This window comes from Parasteatoda tepidariorum, chromosome 6, assembly GCF_982258835.1.
Source record: "Parasteatoda tepidariorum strain Cologne lab strain chromosome 6, Ptep-v5.0, whole genome shotgun sequence".
NCBI lineage: Eukaryota > Metazoa > Arthropoda > Arachnida > Araneae > Theridiidae > Parasteatoda > Parasteatoda tepidariorum.
Window position 1 is genome coordinate 98,422,969 of NC_141760.1, and position 23,474 is coordinate 98,446,442.

A 23,474-nucleotide genomic window follows, 5' to 3' on the forward strand; every position below is an offset into this window, starting at 1 on the left:
AAGAAAAAATTGTTTTTTTCTCTTCTTTACAATACTCGTAAAACTAACAAAATTGGAAAATGATATTTCATTGAAATAAAAGTGGGTACACTTTAACCAGATACTTCCTTCCTCCACTACATACATAGCTTTGTAATGCTAAATTTGTTAATACTTATTTACAGACGAAAAATAATTTCATACAGAGTTGTTGGTAAAACTATTTTTAATGCAAACTGATGGCACAGCAGGGGATTTTTATCTATTATTTGTAAATGGATTTATGTTAACTGTTCAACTTAATTCCTGATATTTTCCTGTTGCCTCTTTTTTTTTTTCTTCTCCCAATATGGCCACTCTGAATGAATACATTTTCATTGGTTGAATGGCTAATGAAAACTACAAAACAGTGCTTCGTAGACTTAGTGTCAAACTTTTTGCATTTGAGTAAATTAGGCTCCGCCCATGCCATGCTTCGGAACCCCATGATTGCTTCATAATTTGTTTCTTCAAGCAGACTCTTTCATCAAGAATAAAAATATTTATGTATTATTAATTCATAATTGGTTCCTCAGATTTATTTTTTGATTCTATGTTGGGTAAAAAGAAAAGCCCTATTTAAACTACATCATTAGTACTCTGATAAAGTTTCTGGTACATACTACAAATGTGTGCGCCCTTGGTCACCCGGCTCCATTATCATTAACTTGTCCGTCACACAATGTGGAATGTGTTCATCCTGCCTTGAGATTAGTTGTGCTAATACTTGTGAAGGATCAGCAGGGTGGCCACCCACCTTTAAAACCTGGAATTATCAGGGAATTTTTTTATTGTGGAAAAGTCAGGGAAATTAAGAGAAAAATCGGGGGAATTTTAAAGAAAAGCTGGAAATTTTTTCTTAGATATTTTTTTAAATTTCACTAATTAAAATTATTTACTAATTTTCTTAATTTAAATTATTTCATTCATTATACCCATGTTTTTTAGACGGAAATGTATCTCCAAACAGTTAAAATGTCATCAACTAGCTATACTTTGCTTGCATCTAAATTTGCTCCATTATAACCATGTTTAAATAGAATAACAAATGAAATTCTCCTATATTTGCTAAACAAATGAAGAAACCTTTGATCTCTATGGGACTGCACAATTTAGGAAAGGCAAAGATTGTGCTGGATGTAGAAGGGGTTAGGATATTTGCTTCTGTTTTAAGATTCTGTACGTAGGCAGAATCCATTTGTGACTCAAGTTTGTTCCGATGCTTTGGCGGTAATTTTTTTCTATTTTGACAAAATGAGTCCAAATGTTTTTGTATTTTTAACTTTATAAAAATTCTCCAAAAATTTTTTGGTTGTAATATAATAATAGATTTTATATTGCACTCTTTTTCTGAAAGCTTTTGTACTCCCATTGAAAGAAATTTGTAAATTATTTTTTCTCAGCAAACTAATCAATCGTACATTTTTTTACAAACGCTAACAGCAATGTTTGTCGACAAATTGTTGCATTAATGCTAATTTTTTCTATTTCATTTTAATCTTTTATGACATATTTTAATATTAAAAAAGATTTTTTAGAGCTAACTGTATATTAATATCAAATTTTACTGTTACGTTTCTAAATATATGATTTATAATTCAAAATTCCACTTGTATTGTTTTATCAAAATATCGAAAGTTCGTAAATGTTGCTTGCATTCCAGAGATATTTCCAAAACTATCCCATCTTTTACCCTAAAAAGCTGACAAAGACTAAGGAATATATAGGAATCATAAAAAATGATGTATAAACATAGAATATAAATTTTTTTTATTCATATGTGTTTAGTCGGAAAAATGGTAACGAAGCTTAGTGTTTTAGTTGTGTGCTGTACAATATTCTAGTTGTTAAAACAAAAACAATTAACTATGCTAAACTAAAAAAATGTGCCTGTAGATTGGAATTCTTTAAATGTTTTTATTTCAAATAAATTCTAAAAAGTATAAAATGTAAGGAATTTTATCTTTTTTATTCTATAGAGTATAGAACAAAAAATTAGACAATTTTACGTTTGTGATATTTATTTTTGTATACTGAATCTCTTAAAATAATAATGCTAATTCAAAACAACAACATTTAAAGAATTGACTTGAGATATTGGCTTAAAAAAAGTATAAACAATGAATTTTATAAAATGCACTGGTAAGATAAAATACAGTATAATGCAGTATACAGTATAGTTTTATATTGAAATGTAATTACAGTGACTAAGTTAGTCACTGTAATTACTTTTGTTAGACTAACAAAAGTGTTGGTACACTTATGACTTTCAATGAAATAAGACTGTCCATTAATTAAAATGGATATTTAATAATAAAAAAAGTATTCTAATCTTAAAAAAACTGTATGGAATATTTTAAAAACAAAGGAAAAGTTAATTTTTAAGAAATCAATCATCAAAATGTGACAAGAACTTTTAACCCACAAAAGTCATCGTGCACTTTCAAAAAAAATCTATTGGTAAATTATTAACATTTAGTTGAGTTTTCTTTCGCATCTGCAATAGCTTTTATAAGTTTAAGTAAATTTGTGAAAAAATTCATGAATGAATTTTTCCACAAATTTTATAATTTTAATCTCTGATATGAAGTCCTTCTTTTAAGCATTTTCTCACATATTGTCCAGTGCAATAAGACACAATAAACTAATTTAACATATTCATTACTGATTTACTTCTTATGATGACAAATAATCAAATTTGGTCTTGTTTTATAACGACCACGAGTCTTTCAAAATGATAAAATAAAATTTTACGGAGTTACCAAGCAAAAATTAAAATATAATTTTGCTATCATAAGTTTAATACTAAATAGCAAATAAATAAATGAAAAATACTTAAATATAAAAATTAAAGCAATTAACGGTAATTTTAATTCTGAAATCCGAAAACATTTAACTGTACAATGACTTCCTTGGGGTAAAATATTTGTTACTATTTGATTATTGATATCTTAAAAATTAACTTTTGCTTTGTTTTTAAAATATTCCATGCAGTTTTGTTAAAAATAGATAAAACATCTTATCAAATACCCATTGTGAATATTCATTTCAATTAATGAATTTTTATTTCCTATTTCAATAAAAGTTATGAGAGAACGAACACTTTTGGGAGCCACTGTAATTATAAAAATTTATTAATCTATAATTACCTGAAACAGTTTTCCTTTTTGCTTAATGAAAATATATTAAACAATACCTATCCAAGGTTTTATTCTGTTTTTGCCATTTTGTAGGTACACTTTGAGCAAACACAACTTAAAGTAACACATTAAAAAAATTTTATTCAATGAAAACAATTATTCTACAATCTAAACATATTTTTTCCACATGTCTTAATTTTTTTAAAATTAATGTTGTACCAAAACATTAAAAAGTAAAAAAACAAAATCTTGTCAAATAATTTTTTTTTCAAGATGATATGTTTAAAAAAAAATGACATTTTGAATAAAATATTTTATAATATAGACACTTTCCTTGTACACATCCTACACTTTATGAGAAAAGAAACTCGGACCTGGAAATTTTAAGATTTTTACCTGGAAAAAATCAGGGAAATTTGAAATCTGATTTGAGTGGCCACCCTGAGTTTATATACTCCTGATGCCTACAACACGAGAGGAACGCATTACTGTCGCTTTATTCTGAATTTTAGACAGTTAGGACAACTGATATTTATGCGCATTAGATTCAAATTATTTAAAAAATTGTCAAATACTTTTAACACAAGGCACTAAATGTGTGCTTTTGGATTATGTAACTATAAATTAAAATTTTTTTTAAATATAAAAAGCATTACTAGCGAAATAAAAAATTATAATGTAATAAATTCTTATTTAGATAATTAAATTCAATAATATTTAGGTCCTATGTAATAGAATCGATTTTATTGTTTAATTTCCTTCGAAGCTCTTGATTTGAAGTTTCCAGGGATTTCTTCAAAATTTGAGGGAAGAACAATCTGAATTTTACGATATCACTGAATATTTACATTTTTGGTCGGGTATATACGGGTAAAAAATGCATGTCACGCTTACGTCGGACAATTTAATTTTTGAGCCTTGCTCATAGCACTATTTTCAGGGTGCGTAGCGTTTTTAAAAAGTGCTTAAAGGTGCTTATTTTCGTTTTTTAAAAGCCCTTAAGGGTGCTTTTTTCAGTGGGTGTTTTTAAAAAAGTGCTTAATTTTCCCCTTTTCAAAATGAGATTTTTCCTTTATATGCTGATTTTCACTTCGAATTATGAAAAAAGACATTTCACATTGTTCTATTAAACGTTTTCACAATTAATTCAACCCCAATCTATTTCGGCACATTGTCAGTCCGTAGCGTATGAAAACGCCATTCGTTTTACACGATTCAAAATTTCATGATTTTTTACAATAGTTAAAAACAATGCCAAAACGTTTTTTTTTTTTTTTTTTTTTTTTTTTTTTTTGTTGTTGACATGGCAGTGAAAACTAGATAAAACCGTCAATTGTCAAAAATTTTCCAACCATGCCTAATTAATGATATTTTTTTAAAGTGCTTAAAAATATTTTTTGAGTGCTTGAAAAGTACTTAAAAGGTGCTTATTGTTTGTTGAATAATTTGGCTACGCACCCTGTATTTTGCAAACACAATTTTAGTCTTCTTTCATATTTAAGGTGTGTACTACAGTAATAAATAAAAATTTTGAAGACTAAAAATAAACAACTTTAGGGGAAAAATTGTCGAATAAACAAAACCCTTATCACTAAAAAAAAGAAAAAAAATATTCGAAATTGAAATTACGAAGAACAAGACATTTTTCATTCCATTCTTTATTTTAATTCTAACATTTGGCTTGATAAGGAATAGTTTAGAATGAATTATGAATGTTCATACCCTTTTAATTTTCCGTATCAATGATAGTATGGCAATGAATTTCTCTCATAAAAGCATCAACTTTTAAAGAGTTTTAATATGAAAAAAAATATTTTTTATGCCGATATTTATTATATTAAAATGGGAAGGATTTTATTTCTTTCTTTATCATCTGCAGAGTTATTCCTTCTGCAATTATGTATTATTATTCATTCCCTGTTTAGTGTTGATTTAACACGTTGAGCGCCACGCTAATTTTACCTGTCTTGCCCGTCAGGCCACAACGGTTAATAAATACAAACTAAATTTGCAAATATTAGACAGATTTTGCTAGTTTTTAAAAGGTTTAGCATGACATATCTGAAAAAAGTGGTGAATTATGTAAGCCTACGAATTGTTTAGAAATAGTGGCGGATAAAAAACTAGTAAATTGAATTTATTAAACCAAGAATCACAATAACTAAATTTTGAATAAATTTTCTGCAATTCCATAAAATAGTGTAAATTTTATAGTTCTATATCATGTTATACGCTGACAGCCAGCTGTTTTTCGCGGCCTATGTGAAAGGCCAGAGTCAGGCACCGGTGGTTGAAGCAGCCTAAATGTAATTTCAGTGTCAGCCACACGTGGTTGACGCGACGTAAATGTAATTTCAGTGTCAGCCACCGGTGGTTGACGCTGCCTAAATGGAAAGTCCAGTGTCAGCCACCGATGGCTGAAGTGGAGCTCAACGTGTTAACTTCTGAATTCAAAACATCTATTTACTAATATTTTATCTAGATAGTAAGTATACTGGTAAAAATGGCTGTTTAAAAAGAGTAACTATAAATTTGTAAATTAAGATTATGTTTTATTACTAGACATTAATGTAGTTAATGCAACTTAAATAAATTATTTTTCTGTAATCTTAAAATAAAAATATTTCAACTTAAAGAGAAATGCATTTTTTTTTAAAATAAAAGGAGCAAATTTTTAAAGTCACTTTTTTTTCTTACGAGTGTCAAAATTCAAATTTTAAATTAAACAAATGTTCTTGTTTTCAAAAACCAAACTTCGCATTCCAGAAAAAGGGTGCATTACCTAAGTATGCGTAATCCGATCCCTAATATCCTTTTAAAAAAATAGAACAAAATTTATTTCACCTGCTTTTTCCAAACAGCTGCTTTTACCAGCATCCACGAGTTAGTACACGGAACAAAAATACCCCAAAAGCTTCTTGAAGCAGACGATTATCAAGTCAATAATTAAAAATATCTTTCGCTTTTTATAAGTGACTTTTTAGCTTTGATGAATCTATATTGATGGCAAATTAGGTAAAAAAAAAAAAAATTATAAATAATAATAAGCGGGAGAAGATTTAAATAGAAATAATTGGATAGTGGATGTAATAATCTAAAGTTTTGGTGAGCTATTAAAAATTATATATATATATATATTTTTAATAATGCAAATAATTCAGGAAAAGTTTGTATTTGCGCAAAATATTGAGGGGGCACATGCTCCTCCCCACTCGCTACGCCTATGCTAATAATTATGGAACTAATTGTTAAATGCAATTTTTCTTTTGTTCCATCGTATTTCTTGTAAATTTTTTGCGCAATTTCGTAATTTAAAGTTTCTACGTCTTATAGTTTTTGAAACAAAATGTAACTCTTAAGTTGAACGCCTAAAACAACAGCGGTGACACTTTATGATTTATCCATCTAGAGCAGGGGTTTCCAACTTTCATGAGGCCGGGGGCCGTAATTAAAAATACCAGTCAAATGGCGAGTCGCAACTTTATCAAAAATATAGGACTCTTTTATGTTTGAAGGAACATTAAATATTACTGTCAGATTTTTAACAAGTTGTACGAAGCAAAAATATTGAATTACAAATCAAAATATGAAGTAGATTTTTACCTGAGAAAAAAATTTTTTTGCCCTCTTGGTATGTTAAATTTCACAGAAACGAAGAAATTAGGCTTTCTTTAACGAAGGAAAAGTATTTTAAACCCATAAGGATTTTTTACAAAAATTGTCCGCAAGAAAATAACAACTTCTATATTTTAATTCCGCAAGAAAATAACAACTTCTATATTTTTTTTTAGTCGCGGGCCACAAAATAAGGCTTCTCGGGCCGGACGTGGGCCGCGGACCTCCAGTTGGTAACCACTAATCTAGAGAGTTTAAAATTGGAAATGAGGATAGCATTCCAAACAAGGAAAGAACTTTCGCTCTGAAATCACTGCTTCATATATTTGTGGAATAGAACTAATCAAATCACTTCTATTATCTAATTGTATTCATAGCAATGTTTAGTAAGTTATATAGATTGCAAGATAGGTTTATATCTATAATTAAGAAGTACCATTTTTTTTTAAATTCAAAAAATCTATTAAGTTAATCCTCTCGCTTAACAATCCAAATTGCTGATGAGGGGGATTAGAAAATGGTAACCTTTTAAGTAGACGAATTCAATAAATAAAAAAAATATTATTTTTCAAATCGGGAGCCAATCACGCCGCCAATTGGCGAGCTCATACAGTTCATAATACTAATTATTTGAATTTGACATAAGCGTTTTCATGACGCAAAAATCTAATACATTCTTTCAACTCTTCTTCAAGTTTAAGTGTTAACTTTTCGAAATTCCATTGGTTGTCTTTATTAAAGATAAGGTTCGTTAACTTTTTAATATTTCCTTTTTTTTCGATTTTAATGTTTTGTTTAAGTGTCTTAGATTTTAAATACTTTCGAATTCGTCACTTTATAAATCTAGACACAACTACGCAGTGTTAAAGGTTTAGCATTCTTCGTAAGATGAGGTAAATTAACTGATTTTAAATATTGTATTTATTGCATGGATTTGTTTTTAAAGCTAAAAATCAATTTATACAGATTCGGTTTTTACATCGTTAACATTTACCATATTTATTTAACTTTAAATTAAATTTAATTTGTTTACAAATTTTGAATTTCAAAATTCAGCATTCAGTCGTTGTATCTTGTGTTAAGGTTCGAATTTCGGAAAGTCATTTTTATTTGTAATTTCACAAATGCCATTGTTTGAAAATTCCGGTAGTGTTTGTATAATTTACTTTTTAGGTAAATTGAAGTTTTTCAAAAATATTTTTTTCGCATTTTTGAGTTTACTTTGAAATATGTAGCTTAGAAAAAAGTAAAAATCGCATTTTTTGCTATTCTTGAAATTCTATTTCTTTTTGGTCATTTTTCTGCAAATACAATATATTTTTTGTCGTATTAAACCACATTTTGTTAACAAAAGTAAATATTCGAAATTTTCATATAAAATGTGTTAATTCAATTTTTGCATTGATTTTAATCAAAATGAAAAAAAAAAAAACTTTAAATGTAGTTTTTAAAAATAGTTGCCGTCAGATAACTAATTTATGTTTCCTTTGCAGTATTTTTGTTTCTTTCACATTTCTTATTTTAGTATCGATTAAAAAATTTTTTTTTTTCATATTTGGGAGAAAAAATCTTTAATTATTTTACTGTACTTGGATAAAAACTTTTGACTTTATGACAGACATGTAAAACTCAATGTGTCAAATTGAAAGTTTTAAATGTTACCACAGGCTGAATTTCCAAAATAAATAAAATGGAATAAAGCCAAATATAATTTTTTTTTTCTTTCTAAATGTTTGGGCTGTTGGTAAAGTAGTATGGAGTAGAGTTAGGGAAAATGAAGCATCTAGGTGATTCGAATCAGTAGAATCAGTTCACCTTGGTGATTTAAATTACTGATTCGAATCAGTGAATAATTCGAATCATCGAATCAGTACCAAACTCCACTGTGGTGATTACTACTACCATCTGCCTTTGGATATAAATCGTGGTAGTCAATCTGAATGTCCTCAAATCATTAAATATGAATCCTAGTCCGTCGCCAATAACCCATTGGTATAGCTCTTTTGAGGCATTTATTTTCAAGCCAAATGATGTCCAATTTGTGCTTAAAATATAAGAGCTCTGAATTTATGATGCAATTTTAGGACTGTAAATAAAATCAGTATAAATTTTGGAACCTGTTCAAAATGAGTTTTGTATTAAAATAATAATTGTAATACCTAAAAAACAAAATATTTAATTAGTTAAATAGTGAAATTATATGTTTCAGATGAAGTTTGAGCTCTCTAGTCTATCGAAAAGTGGTTAAAATTTCTAATAACGATATTTGGGAATAAAATGGCGACACAATTTGTGTGTAGCCATCATGAAACGATTAGAACTTGCATTGTCGTCATGCACAAAATTTTGGGAACTCTAGCTAGTATAAAAGTGATGGAAATTTCGATCGCAAGATTCCAACATTACATGCTGGAAAGCGAGTTAATAAATACGTAGGAAAAAGTGATCAAGGCAAGAAACAAATCGTAAAATAAACAAATAAATAAAAAGTTACAATAAATGTCGAGTTTAGTGCTACGAGAACCGTAAAATACTACATTCAAAGAGAAATCAAACTACATACTGTATATTAGTAATAATTTTTTTTAAAAATGATACGCGGACTGGACCGATTTTATATCTATGTTCTTGAAATTTTAATTTTAGACCTTCAAAATACTCTTATAAACTATATGCCAAATTTGTTGAAATTATCTTCATGTAATCCCTTTGCTGTAAAAAATGGTTAATCAAAATATGTAGGTAACAGGTTCGACTTTCTTAAAAAAAAGATCTAATAAAAGTTAGGCTAACGATTAGGTACGTCGCATATAAATCTTTAATTTTGAATTTATATTCTTAAATGTAGTATAATAGATTTACATTGGGTTATAAATTGCAGAGATTTATTGTTTGAAATTGGAAAGTTAATTTTAGTCCCCGTGGTGGATTTATTATTTTACGGTCTGACATAATTAAAATTTTGCCGAGTACCAAAGTTCCAGTTTCTTTAAATTTGTCAAATGAAAGTTTCTAAGACCACGTGGTTTAAATAATAAAAATAAAAAAAAAATCTCGATCCATTGAATTATGCTCATTCGGAAAAAGAAAACAAAATTTTTTTTAATGCTAGTTAATCATTCGTTGTGACGTCAATGCTATTTTAACCAATGACAACAAAAATCTTATACATACACACGCATTTTCTGGCGTATTTTCCCTCTCATCGCGTTGATTTTTCATTTTAGAAAATCGAAGTTTCGATATTTAAGATTTTACAGTTTAACGCTCTTTAATAAAGAACTTTGGTGAGTTCTATGTTTCTTTAATTATTTGATAGATTTAACGATGTTAAATTTAAAATAAAAATCTGGTAACAAATCTTACGCGTGTTTCGATGAAATTGAGGTTTTGTAAACTTGAACATTTGATTTTCTAAGTTTAAAAAGAAATAAGATTTTTATTTATGACGATTAAGTTAAATTTAGGATTTATTCCATTGAATTAGTTTTTGCACTGTTTTGCTCTAAAAAATATTTATAGATATAATGATTTTAAATAAATGTTAAACTCATTTTTATCAAAATCAAAAATGCAACTCAAATATTACACCTTTGTTTTAGTGCTCTGTTTTAACGTTGAAGTTTATTAAATGCAGTTGTTTAAGCACGCAATTAATGAATATAGCAGTTTCTCATTGAAGAAATGAAATTTAATTTGAAATTGTTAGGTTTTACGACAATGCGATAGTTGTTTTAAAAATTTCAATTTTGCGTTTCAGCAATTATAAGCTGACTCCGTTTGGTATATGCATGTCATATTCGAAATCTGTTTTCTCAAAACGTAGTTATAGAAATCGGAGACTGAAATAAGTTAAGAACTAATCAGCCAATTTAGTTACTTCTCTCTCCATATTAATGTATTCACATTTTTAGGTTTCAAGAATACAAAGCAATACTTTTTTTTAATAAGTTATTAAAGGTTTTGATTCTCTGAAATTGTAATTGCATTTGTGACATTAAAGTGTTTTTTTTGCTGATCGAAGGCCGTTTTCTAATCCAGTAGTTCCCAATTTTTTCGACTGTGGAACCCTAAATAATCGACCTTCATTTGGCGGAACCCCGAGACTAAATGAATAAATTTATTTGGCATTTTTAAGAACATATAAATTAACGAAAGACTTTTAAATATTTAAAAAATATTTAGTGAATAAAATCTTTTCTCTATATCGTTTTATCAGAATTAGTCTTAAAATAGAGTTTTTAACGTCTGATAGTTGAATTCACCGTTCTAGAGTTGCATCTAGTATAAGTTCTTAATTTGATTTTAATGCATGCATAAACTGAAAATGAAAAAGCTGGAATATGGTTTCCATTAAAATGAAAATGGAGAAATAAAAAGAAATAAACGTTGAGGTACTAGCTTACCCCGTCTTAGACTTGGGTTCAATTCCTCGTGTTAAAGACCAGTTGTCTGGTCGTACTGCCCCATCTCTGATCTTGTCTTAGTTTTTTGGAATATACTTCCCATATGTTTTGTCCCCGGGGGTTTAAAAAATTTAAAAGAAGTTAACACAAATTTGGGCGGTTTGTAAGTAGTATGGAGTAGAGTTTAGCAAAACGAAACATCTAAGTGATTCGAATCAACGGTATTAGTTCACCTTGGTGATTCAAATTACTGAATCGAATCACTTATTGACTCGAATCAATTGCAAGTTGGTGATTCGAATCACCGAATCAATACAGTGAATCAGTACCCAACTCGAGTATGGTGATTACTACTACCATCTGTCTTTGAATATAAATTGTGGTAGTTAAGCTGAATTGTCCTCAGATCATTCATAAATATGACCGTCGCCAATAACCCATTAGTGTAACTGTTTTGAGGCATCAATTTCCAAGCCAAATGATGCCCAATTTGTGCTTAAAATATAAGAGCTGTGACTTTACGATGCAATTTTAGGACCGTAAATAAAATAAGTATAAATTTTGGAACTTGTGTAAAATGAGCTTTGCATTAAAAAATAACTGCAATATCTAAAAAGCAAATATTAGTTTAGTAATGAAATTGTAAACTGCTGTTTGTAGAAAATGCAACACCATGAAAGAATCATCAGAATCAAATGAAATTTAATGCAGAAACGACTTGTACTGATACAAATAAATGATGAAATTTTCAAAACAAAAGAAACAAATTAAGCGTCCGAAATCAGTATTTGGTGCAGCCACCACGCGCTGCAATAAGTGCTGCCATACGACGTGGCATGGAGTCAAACAGATGTTGAATATCTGCTTGAGGAAGAGAATTCCATATCGCTTGTATGCGCAACCAAAGTTCGTCTTTGGAAACTGCAGGACGCGGATCACGAGTGAGACGCCGACCAACCATATCCCACACGTGCTCAATAGGCGACATATCCGGCGAATAAGCAGGCCAAGGAAGAAGTTGCATGCGTTGTGCTGAACAGAAGTCTCTAACAGTCCGCGCAACATGTGGGCGTGCATTATCCTGCTGAAAGATAGCTCCAGGGATGCCTTGAAGGAAAGGAACGACTTCGGGCTGTAGCACTTCACGGACGTATCTGTTGCTATTGAGATTACCCTCAATTCGTATCAAATTGGATCGTCCATGATACGAAATCGCACCCCAGACCATAACTCCGGGTGTTCGACCACTATGTCGTTCAATAATACACTCAGGAAGGCAGCGTTGACCGGCATAACGTCTAACACGAACACGGCCATCATGGGTCCACAAATTGAAGCGTGATTCATCTGAAAAGACAACTTGGTGCCAATCAGCTCGCCAGTCTCTGTGCTCAAGAGCCCACTGCCGACGCAGCCGTCGATGATCCGCCGTGAGGGGAATCCTGTATAATGGCACCCTTGCACGCAATCCACGGCGCAGCAGACGACGACGAATTGACGAAGCCGACAATTGTACACCTGTAGCAGTAGACCAATGTGCTGCCAGCTGCCTGGAGGAAGCTGTGCGATCATTCACCGCCATGCGGAGCAGGTGTCGATCATCGCGCTCTGACGTCACCTTCTGTCGTCCAGTGCCTGTTTTTCGAGTTGTTCGGTGCTCGTCGGTCCACTGCTTCCAAACTCGCATCACTGTGGAACTGTTCCGCTGCATACGAGCTGCTATTGCGCGATAGGAAAATCCTCCTTCTCGAAGGCCGATTATCCTCCCTCGTTCAAACTCCGTAAGTTGCTTGAATTTCTTATTCTTCCGTCGTGGAGGCATACTCAGGTCTCACTAAACGTTTGCCACTAACAAATAATCATAGACTATTTTCAACGTCCCGCTACAGCACTTTATTTATACGCTTTCAGCATCAATTCAGAGGGCGCTGCGCGCGCCACGCACGCGCGATGGCTCTGAAACTTTATTAATTTGCATAATATCCTATAATTGACATTTGCTGCGAATTTCATTTGATTCTGATGATTCCTTCATGGTGTTGCATTTTCTACAAACAGCAGTTTATGTTCCAGATGAGCTCTCAAGTCTATCGAAAAGTGGTCTGAATATCAAATAACGATCGATATTCTGGAATAAAATGGTGATACATTTTGTCTGTTGTCATGCACAAAGTTTTGAGAACTCTATCTAGTATTAAAGTGATGGCCTCCGAGATGTTTCCCAGACCGTCGCCAATAGCCCATTGTGCAGCTCTAGTGCGACGTAAATGAACAACAACAACAACAACAATAAAAGTGATGGAAATTTCGATTGCAAGATTCCAACATTACATGCAGGTAAGCGAGTTAATAAATACGTAGGAAAAAGTGATCAAGGCAACAAACAAATATAAAAATAAACAAATAAATTAGAAGTTACGATAAATATTATGTTTAGTGCTACAAGAACCGGAAAATACTACTTTAATTCAAACAAAAATCAAACTACATACTCTATATAAGTAATAATTTTTTTTAAAAATGATACGAGGACTGGACCGATTTTATATCTATGTTCTTGAAATTTTAATTTTAGACCTTCAAAATACTCTTATAACTATGGGCCAAATTTGTTGAAATCATCTTTACCTAATCCCTTTGCTGTAAAAAATGTTTAATCAAAATATATATGTAACAGGTTCGACTTTCTTTAAAGAAAAAAAGATCTAATAAAAGTTGAGCTAACGATTAGGTACGTCGCATATAAATCTTTAATTTTAAATTTATATACTTGAATGTGTAGTATAAAAGATTTACATTGGGTTATAAATTGCAGAGATTTATTGTTTGAAATTTGCAAGTTAATTTCAGTCCCATTGGCGGATCAAATTTCCAGTTTCTTTAAATTTGACAAACGCAAGTTTCTGAGACCACGTGGTTTAAATAATAATAAAAGAAAAAAAATCTCGATCACTTGAATTGTTATGCTCATTCGGAAAAAAAAGAAAAAAAAAAGTTTTTAATGCTAGTTAATCTTTTGTCGTGACGCCAATGCTATTTTAACCAATCACAGCAAAAATCTTATACATACACATGCATTTTCTGGCGTATTTTCCCTCTCATCGCGTTGTTTTTGCATTTTAGAAAATCGAAGTTTTGATATTTAAGATTTTACAGTTTAACGCTCTTTAATAAGGAAATTTTGTGAGTTCTATGTTTCGTTAATTATTTGAAAGATTTAGCGATGTCAAATTTGAAATAAAAAAATCTGGTAACAAATCTTGTTTAGATGAAATTGAAGTTTTGTAAAATTGAACATTTAATTTTCGAAGTTGGAAAAGAAATAAGTTTTTTATTTATGGTGATAACGTTAAATTTAGGATTTATTCAATTTAATTAGTTTCTGCACTGCTTCGCTATTAGAAATATTAAGATATAATGATTTTAAATAAATGTTAAACTCGTTTTTATCAAAATCTAAAATGCAAGTCAAATATTACGTCTTTGATTTAGTGCTCTGCTTTAAGTTTTAACATTGAAATTTTTTAAATGCAGTTGTTAACACATGTAATGAATTAATATAGCAGCTTTTCATATTGAAGAAATGAAATTTTATTTGGAATTTTTAGGTTTTAGGACAATGCGATAATTGTATTAAAAATTTAAATTTTAGGTTTTAGCAATTGCAAGCATACTCAGCATTACAAGCATACTCCATATTATTATGTATTCACATTTTTAGGATTTAAGAATAAAAAGCAAAAATGTTTTTTTTTCCTTTTTTTTTAAAACTGAGTTATGAGTTTTGACAGTCTGAAATTGTAATTGCATTTGTTACATTAAAGTTTTTTCTTTATTTTTTTTTGTTGCTCGAAATCGAAGGCGGTTTTCAAATGCAGCAATTCCCAATTTTTTCGATTGTGGAACCCTAAATAATCGACCTTCTTTTGGCGGAACCCCGAGACTAAATGAATAAAATTAATTTAGCAATTTTAAAAACATATAAATTAGCGAAAGACTTTTAAATATTTAAAAAAATATTTAGTGAATGAAATCTTTTCTCTATATCGTTTTATCAGAATTAGTCTTAAAATGGAGTTTTTGACGTCTGATAATTAAAATCACCTTTCTGGAGTAGCATCTAGTATAAATTCTTAATTTGATTTTAATGCATGCATAGAGTGAAAATGAAAAAGCTGGGATATGGTTTCCATTAAAATGAAAACTGAAAAATGAAAAGAAATAAACGTTGAGGCTGGTTATCAGGGAAACAGACTTCTTTATTGTGGAATCTGGTTAATTTTAATCGATGCGAAATAGTAAAATAATTTTTTAAAAATACATATTCTTTTCAAAAGCATTATAATTTTATTAAAAAAATATTTAATCGTTTTCTCCACGAGCAATTTGATTAAATAATTTCATAAAATAGAAATATTAAATAAATAATGGATTATTAATTGGATATAAATTTAATTGCAGGTTTCGAAAATCGTAACTGATTAAAAAAAAAATCTCAACTCTCGGAACCCTAGTGACCTTTCCACGGAACCATAGGGTTCCTCGGAACACCACTTGGGAACCGGTGTTCTAATCGATTTAGATAATGGTTAAACAACAAGTAATTCATTGATCTTTTTCTTTCCGCTTGCCCTTCCTATGTCAGAATATAATATGATCTTTTTTTTTCCATCACCTGCTTCATTCCACTTAAAATTTTTTTTTTAAAGTTTTGCGTTTATAATTCCATATCTAATTTTAGTCTTTTTTTTTAATGGAAAAACTGTACCGTCCTGTTAAATGTTCAGATATTTAAAGTTTTATACTGTATGCGTTCTATTGTATTTTATTCGATATGAGTAATTAGTAAGCTCCACGCTTTTCATGGGGGATTTATCTGCTGGTAAACACAGGCTTGAAATTTCTTCAGTATTTTAATATATTCTCCCACTGTTTTCTTTTATCTTATTCATTAAGTAAAGTTTAAAACTCAGCTAAGTAGGGGAGAGTGGTGTCAATTGTAACATTTTTTACTTAACTATTTTTAACTAACAAAAAATCCAATATATTATTAGTATTAATTGACAGACGAGTAAAGTAGACTCTACTAGAAAAAAAATACCTTATTTTAAATGTTATTATATTATTAATTAACAATTTTTGACAGTCGTGCACTTGTTACAATTGTCCCCACTTACGGGGTCAATTGTAACAGTTCATAAATTCAACTAAAACATAGTTAATTATACATATTATCATAGTTGTGATATATTTTTTTATTGATCAAAATAGTAGTGATATTTTAGGAGTAAAAATAATAATGAGCAGAGACCTAAAGGGTTAAACTTTTAACTTTAAGGGGTTGAAAATTTTAATTTATGCTGTGAAGGGTGACAAATAAAATAATGCACATGCAACATAATATAAATGCTATAGGAAACTATTGGTGGTTCTTAAAGAGTTAAGTAATGGTTTGTAAACATAAGATTATTTACTTTCAGCTGTTACAATCGTCCCTTTACTTATTGTTACAATTGTCCCCAAGACGCCATTTCAGCTTCATTTGTTAAAAACAATGCTAGTTAATTAGCAAAACTAATCTTTTTTTTATTGAAATGTTAATTAAGGTGTCCACTTACATATTCGGTTACTAATTTTTATTTGTTTAAGCAAAATTACTTTGTTACAATAAAATATTCTAATACCAAAAAAAGTACTTGCGTGACGTGAAAATATCTTTTGTGATGTAACTCTTTCAAAAGTACATAAAAATGGTTGGCATCAGGGGTGTACATGTAGATTTGTTAAATACACCTTGTGCACCACCTAGGAACCAAATCTAGAACCCGACACTCGAAATTTTCGCTCTGTTACAATCGTACCCTGTTACAATTGACCCCACTCTCCCCTACTAAATAATGATTTAACCCATTAATATCTAGCCACAAATAGTGGTCTATATATGAAAACTAGTTGGGTGCAGACGTCGGCTTCGGTGGTCATAATTTTATTTTTATTTCCATTGTTTTCTTTATTGCTTCGATTGGGTGAAAAAAGTTATAGTGCACATTTATCTACACTACATCAAGTGGATATTTCATTCTGTTGCCAACCACTTTAAGCTTAAGAAAAGAACTATTCGATGAACTGAGATCGAAACATAAATATTTATACATAATTAATGTATAGAACTATCTACAAAATAATTCGTAAAATAGAGATGCTTGTGCTACCACTTTTTTCTTTTTTGAATACTTTCAGAAGGATGCCAAGCACAAATGAGTTAAATCGCTTGATATTTTTTAAAAAAAATCTTTGATTTTAATTTTACTGTTGCAGGAGTAATAGGAATTTTTCTTAATAAGTTTTACGTTATTTCGTGAGCAATTATTTTTAGTATAATAAGGGTTCTTACCTTACCTCAAGGATTATTCTAAGGAGTAACGTTTTTCTCATGATGTTACAGATCAATTCAGAGGTTTCTGTTACCTGCATCGGTATGAAAAAATATATATAAGTAACAAACTTAAGTACTGTTACTAGAAACATACGTGAATGCATACAAAACATGCATATACTTACAAAAAATTTAATCATAAAAGAAATCGCACAAAAAAAATCCTAGTTATAAACTAAAATTCAGAAATATACTTGCAGTATTAATATAAAATGTGTTTTTGAACATTGTGTTTTTATATAGGGAATTGGTATGGAATTTTAATTATTACGAAACATTCCATACTATTTACTGAAGTATAAAACAAAATTGCTTGAAAATATTCCTTTTTTCTTATACTGCAAAATTCGAATAATTGTAAGATTTTTAAAATGCAGCTTTATGAGTGATGTAATTTTAATTTATTGCATTTCGAAAGAAGTAGAAATATGATTTTGCTCCCTCAAACTTATTAACACAGCAATATATTTACTAAGAATTTTAAAACTGTAAAAATATAAACATGACTTAATTAATCTCATATTAATGTAACATGTAATTTTTTATCTTGATTTCTCTTTAAAAACATTGAACAACTCTTAAAAATGAAGGAAAAATTTTATGAAAACTTCTTGAAATAAAGTAATTTTTAGAATATTATAGAATATTCACAATAATTTCATACTTAATAAAGTGCACATGGGATGCAATTTTTTTTAAAAATCCCATTTGTCATATTTAGTTGCCCAGTGGTAGATTTCGACTATTAATTTTTTCCCTTTAAGACTAAAGTTATTTTAAAGTTACTAAGGTTACTTACAATATTTTCGCTGGAGTAATGAGATATCTATAATTGAAAATTTTATATGCCTTGTCCTTAATGAGTTTTGTTATGAAGTTCTAATTACAAAGTAAAAAATTGAACGTTTTCCTTTTTGAAATTTTATTTTACTTTGGCATATTTTAGATTCGTCTTGTCTCAACTTGTTTTGAAAGCTGGTCTACACAACCTGATTCTCGAGAAAGTGAATCCCATACTCTGATGTTAATGGAATATTATGGATAAGTACCTTTTGCATTAATTTTTATTAATTGTATTTAAATGTCACAGGGCTGCTAGGGGTCACTAAAATCTGGTTAAATTATGTGAACAATGCTTATTTAGATTTTACTTTATAACCGGTTTTGAGAAGCCGACCCATTTTTGACCTTACGACTATCTAAGTTAACTCCGTCGTACCTAACCCAGAAGACAAGGATTCTTTAACCCTTTGGTTTTTGATTTTGACATTAGTGATTGGGACTGATATGTATATAAATTTTTTTTTCAATTAAAGCGTTCTCAAGTATAATAGTAGATAAGATTTTACTTTTTCACTTCTTTACATTTGATGTTTTGTTGTGTAAAAATTTTATTATGTAAGTTTTTTTTGTTTTTCTTTTTTGTTCACCTTTTTAAGGAATATTAAGATTTGATGTAACTTTTATTTAATGCATAACATCGGATTGATTTTTTAAACTGAATATTCTTTAGGGGAAAAATATTTGAAGTGAGGCATTATTACAAAATGATAAATCTGTACATCTATTAATTTTTAACTTGGTTCCATATTAGAATTAAGTAAATAAAAACTTTGAAGACATCAAATAGGTTTTTTAAGCCACATATTAATTTTAATAGCAACATAGTTAATTTGGTATTCTTATAACAAATTTTTGCATAAGAAATTACTCTAAAATTTGTATTTGCTTACAGAAAAAAATACACTTTGCTTTTTTCATTTAAGATTGTATAAAAGAAAAAAAATAGTATAGATATTAAAATATTTAAACATCTTTTTCATTAATTATAGTTTTTTTTAAAGCAACTTCACATTTATTCTGCTTTTTTGTAAGCACAAAGTGGTTTATAGCTTAAGTTTGTTTAGATAAACTGGTAATTTTAGAATTATATCAACTTTTTTTTTAGGTATCCGATTGGGTGAAAATCAGAAATTACGATAAAGAAAATTTTGATTTCTTTTTGTTATTCATATTTAAACTTTTGTTCATTAGCTTTCCTAAACCCTTAAAATTTTCATCTCCGATTTTTAGAAATGAAGTTATTTTTTCGTATGTGACATGAAAAATTTGTAGTTTTTAAGCTTAAACTTGCCCTTATTTTGAAAAATTATTTTACAAATTTTTAAACTTAAAATTTAAAATTTTAGGACTCCTGCTTGGTTACCAAACATAAAATTAAAATTTTAATCGAGTCTTTTTTTTTAAAAAATTTTTTCTTGCAGAAACCGGCCGGATACCTTACATTTGAATTCTAATAGTTATAAAAAGTTTTTTTCTTACTCAATGTAAAAAACAAGTATATTTAAAATTCGACTTATAACACTACATACAATGTGCTATTTAAAATACCTAGAATAATGTTAATACAAAAAATAAATTTTGAGGTAGTTTACAGGGGTGTAGACGTTGTCCTTTCAAAAGTATGAAAATGAAGTAATAGTTTTTAAAGATAAAAATAATAGTTTAATTTTTCACAGGAATTAAACCTCTGAGCAAGGTTTGATTCCAATTCATTTATTTAAATTCAATGCTAAAAATTCTGTTTTCTTCATCAATATTTTTGAAATTCCTTTTTCAAATTCTCCCTTCGTTATTTTGTTTGTACTATTGAACTTGTTCTTTTCTTTGAAAAAAAGATATTTGCAATAAATTTATTGCTGTTTTACTATAAAAAGATATAGTTGGGTTAATTAACAGAAGTAGAATTATCGTTAGAACGTTATTGATCCTCTTCAAGATGCGTACGCAATCATCTTTCTATTTTCTTTTAAAATTTTTTAACACTTGTTTTATTAGTATTTTTGTAATAAAGGGTAAATATTTTTCAAGATGAACTAGTTACTACTTTTATTCTGCGTCAAAAATCGATCCACAATTTTCGCATTTTAAAAGGTAAAATTTAATTTTTCTATTTAAGTTAATGATACCTCATTCATTTAAATTAATGATACCTCACTAGCAGCCCTGTTAATCTTTGTTCTTTGTAATTGTTTTAATGGAATGCATACCATTGTGAAATGTTCAGAAACCGGTTTCGTTATTGATACATGTAGGGTTCTGCCTCAAAAGTAATGAGACTAATATTCTATGGTCACCCATTGCATGGAAAACGTACATAAGTTGTACGCTTTCTAAGTACAAAGCGCATGTTGGGTTGGGATTGATGAAAGAACTGGATAGATTTGATGCTGGGTTTCAGTTTAAGAAGACACTATAATGCGGAAAAAACATTTTATGGTAATTTCTATTTTACCTGCATTATTGATTATAAACATAGAAAGTACAGATAAATTAAGAGTAAAATTTGGAGTTTCAAATGCGGAAATGTTTTTTTCAAACTATCAAAATACAAATTATGGCAGGATTAATCGCCTTCTGCTTAATCCTGACTGCATTTGTTTGTATTTTGATATTTTGAAAAAAAGAATTTCAGCATTTGATACTTTGTTTGACTCATAGTTTATCTGAACTCTAAATTTTAAATTACCAACGTAAATAAAACAGAATTTTTCATACAACGTTTCTCCAGCAGTAGAGCGCACTGTAACGAATAAAATGTGATTTGGCTACAGCTTTGGAATGATCAAGATATCGCAATTTGCTGAAGATTTTTAGTTCGTCTCGACACGATTCAAGACAGAAAGAAAAATTGGAGCTACGTTACGCCAACGAATTCTGAAACTAAGTTTCGACAACTTCTGTGTGAACGCGTTCAGAATTTTGCAGAGATGATATCCTGTCTCGTCCTTTAGTTTTAAGTGGCATATTGCTACCAAATATGGTTTGAACACATGGAAAAAAGGAACACTCCAGTATTCCAGTATACATTAAACAGATGAAAATTTGAAGCAAGTACATTTTACTTAGGGCTTATAACATTGGCATTGCTTATGTTATAAGCAATAATTCAGAAGAAGTCCTAATTTAGTAGAAGTAGGGCATGAGGAGAACTCATCGAATCATTCTTGGCATCAAGTATCATTTCTCGCTGTTGTTGGAAAAAAAATATAGTAAAGCGTCTGCCTCATATGTACCGCCCGATTTTTTTTTAAATATCTGACCTGTATTATTACTTTTGCGATAGTATGCTATGAGGAAAAAAGGCCTAAATGTATAAACTGAGTTTTAAAGAAATGAAAGATACACCACTTTATTTTACTGTACTCGCAAATAAGAAAGATACAGCAAAAATATGAAAAATACTATGTTTGACTAATATCAGAACTTGCGTTGTAGAAAAAAATTATTATTTATAATAAATATGAAGTGATTATAAAAGTCAGGGGTCAGTCCAGATATTTTGTGAAAGGTCCGTTTTTTGTAAAATTGTGAAAAAATGACTCGTAAAATGTGAATATAAAATAAACGTTAAGTCACATTCTTTCAACCAGGGTCCGCTTTTGTGAATTTGTGCAAATAGGGTCCGTTATTGCAAAAAAACTTTTTCAAGAAGTTTTTAAATTGTAAAGACATACAAAATTATGCTCAACACTGTAAAATTATAATTAAAGAAATTAAATTTTGAAAACTAAACAGCAATTGCAACTACTAAATCAGCGATGCAACAAATAAATATTTGGTATTTAGCCTATACTGCTGAACGCAGAATATCCATTTCGGAAGAATAAAGGAAGAAGCGTCTGCCGAAGACAAAATTTTAGTTAGTTTACATGTCTTTCTTCCCCCCCCCCCCTTCCTGGGAAGGGTTTATTCGATTAACAAAATAATGAAGATAAACAAATTTGTGAAGGGTCCGATTAAAAAATAAATTATTTTGTGAAGGGTCCGTTTTTAAGTTAAAATATTTTGTGAAGGGTCCGTTTTTATGAAAAGATATTTTGTGAAGGGTCCGTTAACGGACCCAAATTTCTTCTAAACAGTCCCCTGAAAGTACATAAAAATTACATGCGGTCACACTTTGCTATTGGTTTTCGATATCCTGTCTAAAATTCTACCTTGCTCATAAATTACCTTCAAATAACAAAGCATTAAATTCTATTTTTTTTTTGGAAGATAATAGCGTTTATCTCTATGTTGAATCTCTAGACAGCTATTTGCTAAATAGACAGTCATTTGCTTAAATAGAATGTAGGACTTAATTATTACTTCTTTAGTTTGCCAAACGGAAACGTAACTTAATTCTTCAATTGATTCCCAATGCCCTGGAAGCCAGGGCTTCAAATTCTCTCTAACTGTGTAGACATGAATGCTTTAAAAAAATCACGTTCACTGTTTACTGCGATAACGGAGACAGAGATTACTTAAGTACTAATACTGTTACTAAAGCAAAATGGCAGTATAATGTTTTTGTATTGTAAGATTGGCGGTATAACTTTTGTATAATAAAAGGTTTTCTGTTATTCGTTTCATGACAAGCATAAGAATATGCATAAGCAGGTTTGTTAAGGTTGTTTACTCTCTGGACTGCCGTATCTTTCCTCTGAGCTTCAGTTTATACTTTAAAAAAATGGTTCTATGTATGCATGCTGGGGAAATATGTTAAGTCGGTTATTTGTAAACATTGCACAATGGTTGGCATGTTCTTATTAGGTTGTCTTTAAAGTATTGAGCCTTTTCCGAACACAGTTTTTAATATCGCCAATCTCCGACTGTGTGAAAAGCGAAATCTCATGTTTAACATTGTTTAATAATTGACGGTTAATGAATGCGTCCGAAATAATGCCTATTTTTATCACAAGACGCAAACATGGAAGAATTTTACTCATAATAACGCCAAATTTTACAATTTTATTTTTAAAATGGCAGCTAATGCTGTGTAAAACTGGCGTTATTTGTTGAAGTGGTGTGTTACTGTCG